The following is an 8,552-nucleotide window of genomic DNA, read 5'->3' as shown; positions in this document are numbered from 1 at the left end:
GTGCATTCATTTTTTATTGAAGGAGATTGAGAATTAAACTAGCAATGTCTTATAATCACAAGTTTTTATATCTTGTTAACTTTGTTTCTTTCTTATCTAGAATTCCTCTATTTGGTGAGTTTACATGCCAGAATGTTGTTATGGTTGAGTGGTTTATTAAAGCAAGTAGCCTTTGTGTATCCAAGAGCATATTTGACTATTTGATAGTAACTCTTTAAATTACAGTTGAAGCCCATGATATATTCTACCTTAAAAAAGCATGGCATTTTCATTATAGTAAAGTTCTAGAATAGCTTTGTAAGCTTGAGTGAAACGAACCGTGTAGTTATATGGTAAGTTATAAATTTAGCATCTCTTTATAGATCTTGTTACATGAATACCTTACCCCCATATAGTAAATCTGACTGAGCTAATACTAGGTGTTTGCATTATATTATGTAAAGGGCTAGACTTATTAAGCTAAACCACCTTTGTCTTTGAAAAGCAAATAATTGGGGATACATTATGAGGATTGAGGATAATAATTATAGAGTGATGATTGATTCCTAAACTGGATTAGTAAATTAAATGGAAATATATTTGATGTAATTATTTCATATTCTAAAAAATTAGTAGTTCAATCATGATCATGTAATATAATGAACCTGAGCACTTATTAATATTCAAGTTGTTAGGGTTTTAGCTCTGCTTGAGTAATTAAACAAAAAAACTAATTTCAAAGGTAGCTTCAATGAAATAGCAATAGGATTTGTAGTAGAAAGGTGTAACCTCCTAGGTTAGACTAAAAAGTTTTCCCTTATTAATCCTCCCCATTTTACCACAAATCAATATGATTAATCATGGCCGAAATTACATTTGGAAAGATCCAAGTTTCTGAAATTAACAAATGAAATAACCATTTTTAAACTTGCAATGAGATCTTAAGAAAACTCCTCATTAAATACGTATTTGCATGCAATATGTTTAAAATTAGAGTGATGAAACTTTTATGGAAGCCTAAAATTCAAATGGGACCCAAAACCATTAATTTAAGGTTCAAAACTATAAAATTATACAAGAAATGGCACATGCCCCATAATTAAGGGTTAAGTGCCGCGACTCATTTGCATCTGTGTACATTGCATGAAATTTGACAGCAAATTTTTGCTATCAAAACATAGTATTGGGATGAACTTTTGATGCATCCCAAATCTCAGTCTGATGTTCAATTGAAGTAGTTTTGGTGTCTATACAGAGCTTTCTCTTAGTTCTAGCTAATGGCACAAGTTTCTTATTCATTTATTTTCTACAAAGAGTTGGACACCTTAAACCCATTTTCACCCCATTTTTTCACCAAAACATACCACAAGGGTGTCCAAACTCACATACAAGTGCTAAAAGCCTACACCGATCATTCAACCATACTTAACCAAATATAGATATTACACAAACTAACCACTCAACCCCAAATTCCTAAAACACAAGGGGAGGAACTCTTTGCACAAAACAACCATTTTTATTTCAAATCACCCTAAAAAAACACATAACACTACTTGCATAAGTATTTTGGCCCTATACAATGTCTACAATCAAAGCTCATTAACCCAAGGCACAAAATACACTAATTGCACAAAACGATAGTACAATTAGCTCAAAAAAATGGCATATGACCTAGTTGGCAAATTAACAATGTTAATACACAAAAACAATGCAAAGAGGCATACAGTAGGACTACTCCAATCCTAAGCCTCAGCACGTTTCTCTAGCCTTGATTTGATAAGCTAGGCCACAAAATATTGAGAATTGAGGGATGAGTATAACTACTTAGTAACTAAGTTTCAACTACTCTATACAATTGCATATCAATTCAAAATAGATGTAAATAGGCAAAAACATACAAATATGGCACATATGATAGACATAGCCACGGTTCACAATACTAACAACTATAAGACTGAGCCTCAAGCACATATAACTATATTAAATGACAATGCATATCATGGGGTTGTAATGATACCAACCATGTACCCCTAACATGTGCTGAACCACGATAATAACAATCATGTGGCTGGATCTAAATACATGATCAAATGCTAGCCTTATACCCTCTTGTTACCTCTAATATAAAATCGGTGGCTATTATGTGGCTATGCCCTTTACGGACTAATGAAGAGCTACCAGGCCAAGGTTAATTCACTCACTTGTGTAACATGATTTTCCTTAATATTAACAACCATGAGGTGTCATACCCGTAATCTAGCCTCCTTATCATGAACCGATGGAGACTAATTAGGTTTGAGTCCCTCATAGAATAAGTAGGATAATCTAAATCAACCATGGGATAAAGGCTACCTCCCCATTCTGATGGTTGTTGTCAAAACCACATGAATTTACCAATCTACTTCTTTCCCTTGGCCAACTCCTGCCAATTATCATGCCATGCATGTATATCACATATGCATGCAACTTAATCATCAATCATGTCATATCTCATTTCATTTTCTCACTCTATTATACTTCGCATATTAGATATTGCATGTAGTATATATTCATCATTTTTACAATGGTATATTATCAATTTTCATCATTAAAACACACGTATGCCTCATGTAAATGGTTTTTCATATTACAAATTAATTTCACATACAATGCATCACATTGCCAAAATTACATCAACAATTTTCTAATGCCAAACAAATTTCAAAGCATTAATTTCAACAACTATTTAATTAACATAAAACTATATAAAATAGGTTTCCCCTGGTTACCTCAAACCTTTGAGAGGTCAAAGATTTATACCTCTCAATACCAACTTTTAAAGCTTCTTTTAAGCTCGAAATGGTGCCAAAGCTAATAATCTACAATCAATTTCATAAGGATAACATCATTTTCCTATCTTAGTAATTTTCAATAAAATAACTCCACATTCTTTATTCTATCAATCCATAATTCACTATGCATTCATACCCAATGGATTCACTAGGTTCCTTTGACCCCCATTTTCATTAAAGATTCATTAAAGCACCATTAATAAGCTGTAAACACTCCCAAGCACATCATAAATGCCAATTTTTGCATATTAATGGCTCCTCCTAACTAACCATTCACAAATCGAATGACGTAGGGTTTAAATATCCCAAAAAACTCCTATTATGTCCATTTTGATCAATAGGTTTGGATCCATAACTTCTGTGGACCGAAAATCACCATTAATACTTAAACCTTATCTTTACTCCTCATAAATATGGTAGAGAAGTGAAGAGAAGGGTATAAATTACTTATCTTGGGTGTTTGGAACCTTTAAATATCACCAAGATTTCTAATGTCGTGCTTTAGTAGAGCTGAAATTATGCCTCACATTTTCTTCCTCTCTTTTCTTGTAATTTTTTGAACAAATGAACTCTGATTTAGCTAGAATTTTAGCCATGCACTACAATGCATGTAGCTTTCTGCAGCGACGTATGGCACAAATAGCTTCAATTCACGTTAATGCTACCTCTGTGTGCCACAGTAGATCATGCACATGCTGTGGCACATGGCACAAGGAGCTTCTCTTCACTTTTCCCTCTTCTTTCTTTGCCTGGATGGTCCAACTTTACTTTGGACCTGTATCTTAGGCTGAAATCACAATAAAACACACCAATTAGACCCCTTTGGCCACACACCTCACCAATTCACTAATTACCTTGATTAAACTTAATTAATTGAGTTTAGAAAACTATATGTTACAAAAGGTATATTTCACATCTATATCTTCTTTTCATTTCATTAGATAAAATGAATTTGAGCCTACAAAAATCAAGAACGAATGCAACAGTTTCTAGAATTGATGATTTTTTAACTGAAAGGTTAATGTATGGAACATGAATGAGAGGAAAGGGGTCATTATACTCATTTCAAACATCTTGTAGCATAAGTATTGTGATAATTACATTTCTTACAAAAAAGCATGTGAAGACACTTGGAGCTTATGTATTGTAGTATTAATTCAACATATGCTTGCTCTTTGAAACATGATACATGTACATATTATCCAACTCAACCTCTTCCATAAGAGTTTCTCCATATGCTATCACTACAAAAAAAAAGTGTTTAGAGACACACAATAATCCGTCACTAAGTAGTGAAAAATCCATCCCTAAATAAATAGAGACAAAATCATCTCTAAATAAGTAGAGACAAATTTAAAGATGAATATAGCAGTATCATAAAAAGGGGTGTCGCTAAATAATTAGAGATGATTTTTTTAAGCCGTTGCTGATTAGAGACTGATTTTTTCTATCGCTAAATAAAAAATGCCATATCTAATTTTCATAAAAAATCTATTACTATAAAATGCTCTTAAAATAATATAAAATGATAGAGATGGAATAAAATAATTTCTAAATCCGTCTCTAAAAAAAATAAAAACTAAATTCCTTATGTCTCTACTGCCATGTTAGGGCACATCATTTAACACCTTACTAGCCACGTGTGTATCTGCACTTGCCAACTCACCTGCCCATGTGTGGGTCAATCAATACCATGTCACGTATCATGTCACCACCTCATGCCATGTTAGCTACCACCACCTGCCACATCACATATTTGTTACAAAATATGCTAAGGCCAAGATTTGATCCCTTAGCCTTCCACCTTCCAAGTATTAAGTAATCTTTTTTTGCTAGTTGAACTAAAATATACTTACAGTTATTATACATGAAATTAAATATATGTTACTTAACTACATACACATATATAAAATATTATATTATTAAAAATATATACATATAGTTTATTTTATTTTTAATTATTAATATGACAAAATTATTTATATGACTATTTATATTATATTTTTAATAAAATATTATTTTTCATTAGGAAAATGAACTTAAAATGAAACAAATTTTTAATATAAAAATGTTATTTTTAAATAAAAATAATTAAGTGTTTAATTTATTTAAAAATATGTATTATTTTAGTTTATATTAAATGTTTTTTACTTTTATCTTCTCCAGATTATTCTTTAAAATTAATAGATAAATAATTAAATTTTTATCTTCTCCCAAAATGGTTAAATGTTTCCCATTCTTTTCTTACAAATAAATTTTATTCGCAATTTTTCAATTATTTTAATAAAAAATAATTATGATGATATAAATTTTTGTTAATTATTATTTTAAATTTTTTTATTTTTTAATGAATACTAAGAAATTTTAAAATACAAAATATATAAATTAAATATTTAATTTAAATATATTTATATGAATTTTTTATTTAAAAATTATTTTAAGTAAGATTATTTTTTATCAAATTTATTTAATATGGAACAAATTTAAAATTTAAAATCTTATAATATGTTATACACACACACATTAATGCATACTTCTGTTTATCATAAATTAAATATTATTTTATTTATAGAGTTTTAAGTTATACTATATATTAATAAAATAATTTATTTTCTCATATACTTCAAAATTTATTTTTCTTTTCTCCTTCCTATGCTGAAAATGAACATTATATTTGGCATTAAAATAATTAATTCTTGTCGTATAAATATTATCTACAGTCATTTCAAGTGTATTTTTATTAATTCTTCTTAATATTCAATTTCATATATATTTTGGATTTGCAATTCTGTTTTCTTATTTTAATGTGTCATTTTAAAATATTGTTAGTGACTTCTTTCAAGATAATTTTTTTATTTGATAAAAATTTATTAATGATTAAAAAAGTACTAAAGGAAAAATATGAATAACACAAAAGATACAAAGTATTCAATCAATTATGGTTATAGAATAAATTAATGAATACTAAATAAGAATTTAGAAAATGAGAATGGTTATACTTAGAGAAAGAGAAAAAGAAGAACATTTAAATGACATGCAAAACCTTTTTAAACACTATAAATTATGAAGATAAATGTTTTTGAACACAAACATCAAATTTTTGTTGTTTGCATTGAATGGGAAGATCACTAAACAATGATGAAATTTTTTAATACATCTTTTAAAATTAATTTACATTTTAAGATATTTCAAGCATGTATTAAAACAATTGATAATCCAAAAGTTTAAAAGTTAAAAATATGACTTTGTCTCTAAATCTGTCTCTACTTTAAATTAGAGCCACATTGAGAAATAAAAATAATTCCATCTCTAATATATTTATTTCATTGTCTCTAATTTTGTCTTTAAATTAATAAAAATAAAATTATGAAATTTTAAAGAAATATAAAGAGAGAACTAGATATGGTTAAATTTTGTCTCTAAATTCATAGGAAAACATGTCTCAAATTTAGTCTCTGAATTTAAAAAAAATATAAAATTAGTATTAAAGATGAATTTAGAGATGGCTAATTTAGAGATAAAATTTATTCATCTCTAAACTTGTCTCTAATATTTTAATTTTTAAAAAATTAATTTTTGATGAATAATGATAGAAGTCTAGACGAATTTTACAACATTTTTTTTTAAACGTATATAAGTCATCTCTAAATATGTCTCTATATTTTAAAATATTTTCTTAAATTAAATTCATCTCTAAAAATATAATTAGTCTTTATTTCTGTCTTTATTAGAGATGATAATTAGGTTGTTTCTAATTTTTATTTCTATTTTAATATTTTTGGTAGTATATAATCCCATTGACAAGCCTAATAGAAAACACCAAGAGTCTGTTTGGTTTGAGAGAACGGGAGGAGAGGGATTTTAATGGAGAGGAGGGGAAGGGAGGAAAGATAATTATATACAGACAGTTTTACATTTATATTCCTAGAATGATTTTTCTAATAAAATATAATTATGAATGTTCATAATATGTAATTATAAACATATAAAGTAATTATCATTGCTAAATATGTTGTTATAAATATATCATAGCTAAATTTGTTTCAAAAGATGAAAAGTAACAATTAAAAAAGAGGGTATATTAGTTATTGTGCAATAAAATCATACCCTCCCCTCCCAATCCCTCCAATTTGGAGGGGAGGGGACAGGAGAGTTTTTAAAATTTTTCCTCCTTCTCCTTTCACTTTTTTAAATCAAATAAGGGGAGGGGAGCAAAATCCCTCCCCTCCTCTTAACCAAACATTACTTAAAAGTATCTTGATTTATGTTGATAGCATGACATTATTAGTAGTTATGTACTTTTAGATGCAAATATCTCCCTCTAATTATTTGATTTTGTTGTTGCAGGCTGATTTATTGACCGTTGGAGCCATTGTTGGGTAGATATGTCAACTGACAATTTTACTCATTACTCATTTGGCTATTTTGAACATATCTTTTTTCCAAGATTTTTTTTTTTTTTTTGTAGTTGGTGGAAACACTCAAAGCTTTTGTCCATGTATTTGCATTAGGTGTATCACTGCTATCAAAATATCAAACTATTGCCCTTGGCCTATTCTATTGTTTTGAATATCCTTCTTTCCAGGATTTTTCTTGTAGGTTGTAGAAACAGTTTTTATGGAGCGGGGCATTTGCTTCACTTTTCCGATCAACATCAGAAACCCTAATGAGGTGATATGAATAGGTAGTTCATCAAGGCTTTAGGATTTCGGACTGACCACTTCTTAGATTCCTAAACTTGAACGTGCTTCTAATTTGGGTTTGTTTATTATAGCACTCAATTGCTTTTGATTTCACTTTTCCCCCACAAGAAATCGAAACCTAGATGTTACTAATAATGGCTCAGTATAAGAACCCACAATGCTAGAATTGAGAAATAAGGTTTTGCTAGAGGCTTATAATGCTCTCTAGAATTGTGAAAAAATCATACAGGGGACCGAATACCCTCCAACTCTAAGAACATTGTCTGCCTCATCCCAAGACATGTACATATATTTGAAGTAAACTCTTTCACTTGTACCTAAAAGATATCAAAAGCATAGCTATCAATCTGCCATCTGTAGGAGTCTGGAAGAGAGAGGGAGGTGTGAGAGATAGCATGGTCTTCAAACATTATGAAGTGGTCACATCAGAAGGGAAAGAAACATGAAAGAAGAAGAAAGCTGCTTCTAGGTAGCATGGAAGTATAGATTCTAATTATACATAAAGGCATGGTTTACTCTTACATCTCATTGGAGGAAGAGTGTATAATATATTATATTGTACGCACGTGATTGTTGAGTTGCTTCGGGAAGGAGTAAAAAATAAGTCAAGCAATGGTGTGACTTCACTTTTCTTGTATCTAGAAAAGGTGGATAAATTTAGATATTGAAAGAGAAATCATTGCCTTATATGTAAAGTAAACTCTTCCAAATGTACTTAAAAGATACCAAAAGCTTACCTATCAAAACAAGTAGCGTACACACTATCGTTTCTGTAAAATTTTGGTTACAAAAGTTATCAGTTTTCTTCCTGTCTCTGCCATGAAGTGTTCTATTTCGAGTCTTTTCAGTTAATGCATATATTTAATGTTCTATCAGCCACAGCTTGCTCTTTAACTTCTATATAAACAAGTTTGTGAAGCACATTGTCTCAGTTCACTTGTTGCTCCTTAAAATGACTTTGTATTCAGAATCTTGCCATACCCAACTCTTCCAAAGTCAACCAATGAAGCACTGTGACCTCTGCAACTTATACCAAAAT

Source organism: Prosopis cineraria, unplaced genomic scaffold (genome assembly GCF_029017545.1).
Source record: "Prosopis cineraria cultivar Desert tree isolate PC_DT_omini unplaced genomic scaffold, ASM2901754v1 PC7, whole genome shotgun sequence".
NCBI classification, from domain to species: domain Eukaryota; kingdom Viridiplantae; phylum Streptophyta; class Magnoliopsida; order Fabales; family Fabaceae; genus Prosopis; species Prosopis cineraria.
The sequence above is the reverse complement of the archived record's forward strand: the minus strand, read 5'-3'. Positions refer to the sequence as shown.